We start from the raw sequence: 10,703 nt of genomic DNA, 5'->3' as shown, positions 1-10,703 counted from the left end.
TAAGAGTAAGATTAAGAAGAAATAGTAGTAGTAGCAATTAAGAAGAAGAAAAAGAAGAAGGGAAAAAAGAAGACTTGGAGGATGATGAAGAAAGTATTGGCCCTTCAAGGCCAAGCTCTGAAGAGGTCAAGACCCAAGTGGAGAAAGATCTGACATTTCAGTGCCAGCCTCCAGAACTTCATCCAGGATACATCCTCTGCAGGACGAAGTAGGAAAACAGCTGAAGCTCCAGCAGATCCTTAATAAACTTTTAATAATTTTTTTATTAATAATTTTTTTATTAATCTAGTTATTATCTATTAATTTCTTTTCTCAAAAGCTGATATTGCACATAAAAAGTGAGCTGTGGAAACCTGAAGCAAGCTGGGCAATTAGGGCTGAACTGTTCCCTCCATCTGCTTCACAGAGAATATTTATTTGACCCCAGGAATGCTGGTTACTCAAGCAGACTAAACAACTTGGATTCATTTCAGCATGTGAGGACTGGGATGTGCAGCTCCAGGCCAGGCTGGCAGGACTGAACAGGAATTCCCAAACAGCACTGGAGTCATGGTCCCCTCAGCATCCCCTGTTCCACCCAGCCCAGCCTGCCAGGAATCTGGCTCAGCAGTAAAAGCATGAATTCTAAATACCACAGGATTACTGCACCACATGGAATGATCAAGCTCTGTGATTCCAGAGTCCCATCTCAGGTTCCCATCTGGGCTAAAGGCTGTATTTTGGGTTAGGAACAGGCTGCCTGAGCCGGCCCCAGCTCTCTTTGATAGTTATCAGCACCTGGCTGCTCTTGGGGTCCACAGGAGTGCAGAGCCACAGATAAACCCTGCACAATCTGTTTGCCCAGAGACAAAACTTATTTTCTTCTGCACACCAAAGTTCCTTTCATGCCACCTGGTTTAGATAAGCTGCTCAAGTTTTGCCTGGTTGGATTTGAACAGCTGCTCCCTGAAGATGAAGGGACAAGACCAGGAATAGTTAATAACTTTCTTAACTAGAAACACTGTTGAATCATTCATTTCCCTCCCCACAGATTGCACAAAGCCTCCTCAGTGTTTGAGTCTAACCAACCTTTTAACTGGAAATAGCAACCCTCGGCAGGATTTTCCTGTCCTGGCACCAGTTTCTCTCAGAAGTGTCCCCCTGGCTTCCAGCCAGAGCATCTATAAATGGCATTTATTAAAGCCAAATTTTGAGATAGGGGAAGGTGTGGGTGGAAAATTCAAGACAACAACTGAATTCTGAGTAGGTTTATACCTACAAAGCACCAGGGTCATCTCTGTTCCCTAATAATAATTCACATTATTTCCTATCCTGCCTTTGATTTTGACACTCATTCTCTATACCAAAAAAACCTGTTCTCTGTTGGCTTTTATAGCTGCAACTGTTCTGGTGTCTTTGCAGCTCTGCAAAGCCTTCAGTCTCAGACAGGACACCTAATTTCTGAAATTCCACCCCATGTACTCATATACACCCCAGCCCTTCTCCACAGAGCTGATTCCCACAGGCCACCCCAGCCTCTGCTGGTGCTGGTCTTGTTCCTCCTCAGGTGCAGGATCTGCATTTGCCTTTGTGGGATTTCCAAAGGTTCCTCTCTGCCCATCTCTCTCCCACCTATCTAGGCCCTCTGAAGAGCTGCACAGCCCTCAGGGGATCAGCCACTCCTCCAAACCTTTTATCACCAGTGAACTCCCTGAGGAGCCATCAACCTCCCAGGCTCTGCCTGTCCTGCTCCAGCTCCCATCATCTCTCCTATGTTTGTAACCATTTCAGTTGCTCTGTCTTTCCTTACAGAGCAAGAAAATAAGAAAAAAATCCAGGTGGATTAATGCCAAATTATGCTGGCATTTTACAGAGAGCATGAAAGACAACAAAACTGATGATTTTCTAAAGCAAAAGCACTATTACAGTCACAGTAACACCTATCAAGGAAAAATCTGTTCCCTAAAATAAGGAATAAATTTTAATATAAAATCCCATCAGCTCAAGGTGGTACCAATTAATCAAAACAATTCACTTGCAGATTCTTCACAGTCACTGTTTTTTAAATGGTAATTCTTTCCTTACTTGCTATTCCAGTGTTGGCACAAAGGAGGTTTAAGCTGATTTTCATCCAATCTTAAAAAACAAACCATAACTGTAGTTTAAAATAGTTGGGATTGTTTACTCCTCTCAGTTCTACATGCCAATTCAAATACTGAAAAAATGATTAAAAAACAGCACTACTGCCAAAATGAACACCTGAGAAATGCCAAAGTCACAATGCACAGTACAGAGGAATACTAAAATCTCTGATTTTTAATACACTATGAGTAGTGTACAATTAGCAAACTCCAAGAATGTTCTGGATTCACATGCCCGTGCACACCCCAAGTGAGCACCTTAATAAAATTAATCACTCATTAACTATGAACAGTCCTGGGTATTTTTATGAAGATGTTGAGTTGCTAATTGAATTTGAAGCACAACAGATGCTTAGTACTCAAACCAAATGCTGCTTTTCCTATATATTAAATATATATATTTGTGTGGATTCATAAAAACACTCCACATCTACTAAAGTAATTTAAAAATATCAGCCAAAAGGTTTCTGCTTCCCCATAGCTTACAAACTCAAGTCATGAGCCAAAAACCTCAGCAATTCCAGAGAGGAACCACTGCAATGATGCCACAGTAAGCACCAATTCTGATTAAAACACCTGAATTTATGAAGAATTTTTTTTTTTTTAAGTTGAAAAATACTTTTGGGTATGGCTTCTGCACAAAAATTCTTTTCCATGAGAGTCTGCCAACTACTACAGAGCTACTCAGGGTTTAAAGTGTTACTCCAGGTTGTGCCTGGGCCAGCAGGGCAGAGGTCAGAGCTCTGCAGTAAATTCCTGCCATCAAGCAGCCGGCAGATAAGGGTTGGGAAAAGAAAAAAGAAAACAAACACAACAAACCCCAAAGCCCCACTGGCCACATCTCCTTACAGTCAGAGACCTTGTAAAATGTCACCTTTGTCTCCCCTGATGCCAAGCTCCTGACGAGAGGTTCAGAACAAGGCACAGGGGGTAGGGAAAGAAGAATTTAACAAACCTAAACCACAAAGCTTCTCTTGGACTTTGTTTTTCAAGTGTTTTGCAATTTTGCTCTCAGAAAGTCATGCAAGTTTTATGAAACTTGCATGGAATTTAAATCAAGATTCATGCTGTAATTTTTAGCTCTCTGCCTGAACACTGGTACCTGCACTTGTGTGCCCACACTAAAATAGCTCATTTCTGTCAAACTCTGCTCTACAATGCCAGGAACAGGAATAAAGCACATCCATGTGCATCTGGCAATGGCACAATGCACAGACCCACCTGGGGATGCTGCTGCCAGCCCTTATGCTCTGCAAAAACTCTTCTACCCACTTCAGGCTTCAATATTAAACACTAAGCAAAAGAAAATGTTATAGATAATGCAAAAGCCTTCTCTAGCAATTCTCTGTTGCAGTCCCTTAGGAATGAGACTCAGACACCGAGATCTTTTTGCTGCAAAAGAGTCCACTTTATTGTTTCAACTACCTCTTTTTATACATTAGTGTATAAGGGATACCTTTTCTAACATGCAGTCTGATTGGTTACAATGTTTTCCTTTCTATAAAAGCTACTTGTTAATAGGTACATCTAGGATAACATAAATCAAATAAAGCTATTGCAAAATCATCTCTTTGAAGTAGTTCTACTATAGTCAAAACAGGATCTTGTCTCTCCAGATGTGCTTTCCTTTATCCTTGAGCAGTCACTGTAAATGTTTTATGACTTTGTTTTCCTTCTCTGAACAGTCACAAGGACACCATGAATTATGTTTTGCCTTTTCATTGTCCCGGCGTCTTGCGATACACTGGGGTGAGTGTCAGAGCTGCAGCTAGGCTCCCAACATCTCCCCCTCTCTTTTCAAAGACAGTGTCTCCAATTCATTTTATTTGAAAAGAAAAACATCGGATGAGACAAGGTCCCATAATAATAACTACAATGATTATTAGTATAACAACTATAACTCCTTTGATAATGTCCTTAAGCCAAGCTGAAATACCAAAAGAAAGCAACCAATCATCGAACGGGTTATGGTTTACAGTAATCTTTGATGTATGATCTTGTAGCCATTGAAGTTGCTCATGTATGGAAGCGCTGTGATCAGACAGATTGAAACAACACATTCCTTCAAATTCTTCACATCCCTGACTTTGTGTTAACAGCAAATAGTCTATGGCAGCCCTGTTTTGCAACACTGCCTGTCGTAAGCTATTAGTGTCTTGGGCCATTTGAGTAATTATAGAAGTGGTGACATTAGATTGCTTTACTACCCAACAAGCAAGATGCTGAATTTGAGTTAAGGCTTGGGCACTTGCTACAAAAGGAACCATGGAAGCAAATATTCTGGCAGTCCGGCTCCAAAGTTCTACCTCATCGTCACAGTCTGGTGCCAGCTGCATAGCTTCTCTTTTGGTACGAGTGTTGTTTAGAGTTCTGATGAGGCCTTGTGTAGGTGTAAGTAAAGAAAGTTGGCCCAAGTAACATGGTCCTCCCATAGCATAACGAGGAATACCTTGCCATGCCCTGTCACCACAAATAAGATAAACATCAGAAGGTAGAGATAGGGGCTTGGAAATGTTCAGATGGATGTGCCCCATATCCCATCCATAAGGTGAGGAGCCACAATATTCAGAAACATTATAATTTCGATTGGGTGTTACCCAATTTTGCCTTTTTTGTTCGTTTGTTGTCCAGGAAAAACGGCCAAAATAAATACAACCGCTGTGATTTAACGATCGACTATCCAAAAGGTTGAATTCTTGTGGATCCCAAGGTAATGTCTGGTTAAGTGTACTTATGTATTTCGCAGTGCAGTAACTAGCATTGCCTGTAACACAGCTAGAGGCAAGTCTAGATACTGAAAAAGGAGATCCGATCAAGCATGTTCTAAATGGGTCTGCTGCGGCTTTGAGGTGCAGGCAAAAGTCTTTAACATTGGTTTTATCAGCCCAGGCCAACCAAAAATTTTTGTGTGGAAATGACACAGCTTGTTCAGTTGACATGCCTACGAGATTGCACACACCAAGGCATAACTTCAGCAGATTCAAATTCATCTTCATAATGTTTCCCACAATCAATAAGATACTTAGATTTTAAAACTTTTGTTCGGTTAAGTGTTAATAAAACCTCTATAGGCCGAGCTAAATGCCAAGCATATGAAGCTAATTCGCGTTCTTCTATACTTTCAAATAAGGCATACGCTGAAGCATGATCATGTCTTGTTTTAAGCCATCTATTTAAAGGAAGCAAAGGATCATCAAATAACACATTAGTATTATACAAACAAAAGGAACAACCTTCAAAAGCAGTATGTATATTATGAGAAGTAAATATATTGCCACACCTTCCACAAGCAAATTGGCCCTCAACCCAAATGGAACATTCACACTCTGGTGAAAAATTTTGGATACTCGCGAGGAATGTAAGTCCCAGATAAGATTCACAATAGTTTGAGAAGAAGGAATGTCAGGAAAGTAAGATTCCTCAATGCTCAGTTCCTTGGCTATCAACACCTTGATCCATCGAATCCTGTTTTTCCACCTCTTCAGTCTGGTCTGATACCGTTGCTTCGTCTCCTCCGGCGTCTCCCAACGCTGCAGGTGCTCCAGGGTCACTGTCACGCAACCACGGCTTCACCCACTTTGCAGGAATCCACTTCGACTTATCTCCTGTCAATACACAAGCATATCCCCGCCCCCAAGTAAGTAACTTGACTGGACCTTCCCATTTTTGTATGACTGGATCCCACAAGGATACAAATACCCGATCAAATCGTTTGTCATGTTGCGAAAAATGAGCATCTATTGGTCTCATAGGAGACATTCCATGTGGTTGAGAAATCCATAGTTTCCAATTATGTACATACAAAGCTTTAGAAACAATTTCAGAAGGGGAGAGGAGGATCTCCCCCTCCCGTCTAAAAAGACGGAACAAACGTTTAAGATGTTGATGTTTTCGTTCAATAATACCTTGACCTCCACTGTTATAGGGCACTCCTGTAATATGTTCAATGCCCCATCGATGAAAGAAGTCCTGGGCATAGGAACTCGTATAATTAGGCCCATTATCTGTCTTTATCCGCTTCGGAAGTCCTAGCACTGCAAATGATTCTATCCAATGACGGCAAGAAGCTCTGGATTTTTGAGAAGTCAAGGGCGTTGCCCAGACCAATTTGCTAAAGGTGTCTTTTGTAACATGCACATATTTCTGTTTCCCAAATTCGGGAACCACCGTCACATCTGTTTGAAACAACTCACGGGATTGTAACCCTCGTGGATTAACGCCCATCTCCTGTAAAGGGGGCAGCCTTGCACAATCAGGGCAAGCTGCAACGATGCTCCTAGCATCAATTCGTGAGATGCGAAACTCTTTCTGCAACGATAAAGAAGGTTGATGAAAAAATGAATGTGAAAGTCGAGCGAGTTCAAATGGTTTCAAGCCAACGACAGCTGATACCGCAGCGTCAATCCTTCGGTTTCCTTCAGATATAATTCCTGGGAACGGTAAATGACTGCGAACATGAGTAGAAAAATACTGTACAGTACGGCAAGAAATAAGGTTCATCAATGTACACAAAGCGAATGCAATCTTTTCATTAGAAATTTTCCCCATCACTGAATCACTTATCCGTTCTAAAATGGAAGCAACATATAGGGAATCACAAATAAGGTTAAAAGGTTTGTCATGAAAATCAGAAAATGCTAGGACTACTGCCTTTAATTCCAATAATTGTACTGAGGCATCCTTCTCTGAACGAACAACAGTGTTCCAGTTACCCTGGGCAAAATGTGCATAACCATATTTACCACTCTTGCCAGTAGCATCCGTGAAAACAGTCACTGTGTCCTTCAGAGGCGACAGTGCTCGCACAGAAGTCAATCGTATTGGTAAATTTGTAGCAAATAAAGGTGAAGGTGGAAAGTGATTATCAAAGCGAATACCCAAAGTTGCAGTGGCAAACGTAATGGAAATCTGTTGCCATTCTTCCGTCAATTGCAAGGACGACACGGGCAAACAAATCAAGCCGGGTTCTTTGCCATAAATCAACCTAATTCTTTTTCGTGCTTTTAGCAACAGTTGTCCTAACAAGTCAAGCCTATGTACAAGTGTTAAATTTGACACACTAGATACAAAAACCCATTCTAAATGAAAAAAGCTTTTCTTGTCTGGCTCACACTGTCCCACAATAGCCATAAATTCTGATGAGTGATGCAAAACATAAATCCCCACTTCCAGATTTGGATTATATCTATACACATAAGAATTTTGTAGTTTTTGCAAAATGCTTTCCAATGCAGTATTAGCTTCAGAAGTCCACACAACCTGATCGTTAATGTCTGAAGTACCAACCAGCAAGGTACGAATGGGGTTTATTTCTGTGTTTGAGATACCTATCCAAGGACGGATACTTTGGATGTCACCTAATAATTTCTGGACATCATTAACAGTGGAAATATTACGATGTAATTCCAATTTTTTCAGAGAAAATTGTGTTTCTGTAATTGCATAACCTAAGTACAACCAGGGGCTTGTCCTTTGCACTTTTTCATGTGCCACATATAGACCCCACTTTTCTAAGATTTGTAACAAATTTTGTTGTGTTTCTGAATCCAACTCTTGCTCACTAGCTACCAAGATGTCATCCATGTAGTGGTAGGTAATATAACAAGGGTATTTTTGTCGCCATTCTTCCAATGCTAAATCAACATACCACTGACAAATGGTTGGGCTATTTTTCATGCCTTGGGGCAGAACAACCCATTCATACCTTTTTGCAGGAGTACTATTGTTTACTGATGGCACAGAGAAGGCAAACCTACAATAATCAGAAGGATGTAACGGTATGCTGAAAAAACAATCTTTTATGTCGATAATAAACAAATAATAATTTTTGGGTAAGGCACTAGGAGAAGGTAAACCAGGTTGCAAAGCTCCTAACGGGTTCATTTGATCATTTACTGCTCTTAAGTCATGCAAAAATCTCCATTTACCAGACTTCTTTTGTATTACAAACACAGGGGTGTTCCAGGGACTATGAGAGGGTTGTATGTGGCCTAATTGTAACTGTTGTTGAACTAGTTCCTGTAGGTGCCCGATCTTTTCTTGAGATAGCAGCCACTGAGCCACCCATACCGGGTCATTTAATTTCCAAGACAGCTTTATACATGGACGAGCACCTTTCTGCACAGCGGCCGCTTCTAAAAAGGCTGAGTAACTAGTGCAATTTGCCATTGGCTTAATGCATCCCTGCCTAGTAGCCATAGTGGCGTTTCTAACACATAAGGTCTGGTTATTGCTGTATTGCCTTCTCCGTCCTGAATACAAATGTCAATCACACTCTGTCGAGTGGTAGTAATCCCAGCAATACCTAAAAGATTTTCATTTACTTGCTCCACTGGCCACGACCTTGGCCAGGCAGACAAAGGAATAATGGTTACATCAGCTCCAGTATCCATCATCATTTCAGCCTGTAATGAGCAATCCTCTAAGGATCCATTTTCCACTGCCGGTTTCAATTTTACCTTTCGAGTGGGTCGTTTTGTGGATAAAAGTTCTGCAAAGGCAATTAGAGGCTTTGTACTACCAAATCCACCCACTCGCTTCTGATTGCTTTGTGTAAGAATTTGTGGAACAAAGGGCACGAGTTGAGCAATAGAACTGCCCTTAGGAATAAATACTGGTGGAGAAAAAACCTTTAGCATGATTTTAATTGTACCTTCATAATCAGCATCTATTACACCCGGTAATACAAAGAGACCTTGCTTAGATGCAGAAGACTGACCAATTAAAAGAGCAGCCAATCCATTTCCTAGTGGGCCTTTGGAGGTAGTGTCAATTAAAGTAACATTTTCATCTCGGATAGTTATGGACGAGGCCGTTACCAAGTCGACTCCAGCGCTTCCACCTGTTGAGGGGTACATGTGGAATAAGCAGCCATCGCTACTGGAGTCGACTGAATTGGAGGGTTTAGAACTTGAGATATCGCCGCGCCCCCCACGCGGCCCTTCTCGTTTCCTGACAGGTGTTCCGTCCTTTTTAAAATGAGATCTACAGTCATTGGCCTTGTGCCCAAATTTATCACATCTTTTGCATACTCCAGTAAAAACTGATGAGGATACTGCAGCTTTCTGTGACCGTAACTGACAATGTTTACGAGTATGACCTTTATGACCACAGTTGTAACACGCATCTGAAAAAGCTGTATCTTTTTTATTAAGGGTGTTAGCTTTTGTTAAGGCTGCTGCAAGGGCAGTGGCATGAATCTTTGCCTTCTCTTTTTCCGCTTCAATAGGGGCTCGAGAGCAAATTTCAATCATTTGTAGCAGTGCCATGTTAGGTGGCAAAGTGGCTAGCAAACGCTTGCAAGTAGCATTAGCATTTTGCAGGGCAATTTCCTTTACCATTGTATCCTTTAAAGGCAAAGGTATGTCAGGTGCTGATTCCACTCCCTCTCTTATACAGTCTACAAATTTTAAATAAGGTTCGTTATCCTCTTGTCTTAAATGCAAGTAAGGTTGTTTTGGTTTTCCAACCTGAGGGAGTAATGAAAACGCCTCTAAAGCAGCAGCCTTACTCTGAGCAATCACCCAGGTATGCATTGCAGCTTGTCGCTGCGGATCAGTATATTGACCTTGTCCCATCAGCATATCCAGACTTGCAAACCTTAATGGATCACCCTGTGGCAGATGCATATTTTCTAGTTGTTTTCCCGCCAATTGTTCTTGCCACTTATTAAGAAACAACATATAACTAGTAGGACCCAAAATGAGTTCAAAAATAGTTTTTATGTCTGCAGGAACTAACTCTTGATATTTCAATATAGCTTCTACCTGTCGTCGGACTAGCCGATTATCAACCCCATAATCCATGACCACCTTTTGGACCTTAGCAATAAGGTTCCAGTCTAAAGGCTGGTACATGTCTCCATTTGCCGTGCGAGTTACAGGAGCTGCTATTATTTGAAAATCACCTCGCAGCTCAGCATTAGTTATTGCTCCTTTCCACCTCTTAAGCATATCAAAGGAATGATCCCTGGGCGGGTCAGAAGTAGCAATACTCGAGCCTGGATCACCCAGTCCTGGGCCCGTTCCCCCAGCTTTTCCCCAATCATTTTTACCCATTACCCAATTTGCAACAGTGTCCATAATTCCGGTAGATGGCGCTGCTGCACTATCAGAAGTTTTTATCCAGCGCTCAGCTTCTTCTGGGGATAGAATCGGTAAATTTTTTGCCTTCAAATAGTTCTGAGCAGTGGGCAAATCAAAAGCATTGTCATACATTAATTGCAAGGTTCTGCGTCTCCTATCCATTTGGTCTGCCAATGTCACTGGTTTGGAGTTATCCTCCAAAGTTTTTAAACCAGTCACGATAGCGTCGTGTGCCTGCTTATATGCTTTCCTTATTGCTTTAGAAGAAGACCCTTTATCTAACCGTTTCATCTCTTCTAGTAACTGTAGCATAGCGTTCTTCTGATCTTCTAACTGTACCCGGAATGCAGAAGCATCATCAACAACAGGGGTGTCCACCTCCATATCACTTGGCAGAGGAACTAAAGCAGGATCAATGTCGCTTCCCGATTTTTTCTCTACTGGTGGGGCAGGCAGGGCAGATGGCTGAGAAGGCTCGGGTACCCAAGGGGGTATGATA

Source organism: Erithacus rubecula (genome assembly GCF_903797595.1).
Source record: "Erithacus rubecula genome assembly, contig: scaffold_113_arrow_ctg1, whole genome shotgun sequence".
NCBI classification, from domain to species: Eukaryota; Metazoa; Chordata; class Aves; order Passeriformes; family Muscicapidae; genus Erithacus; species Erithacus rubecula.
Note: the sequence above shows the minus strand (reverse complement) of the source record.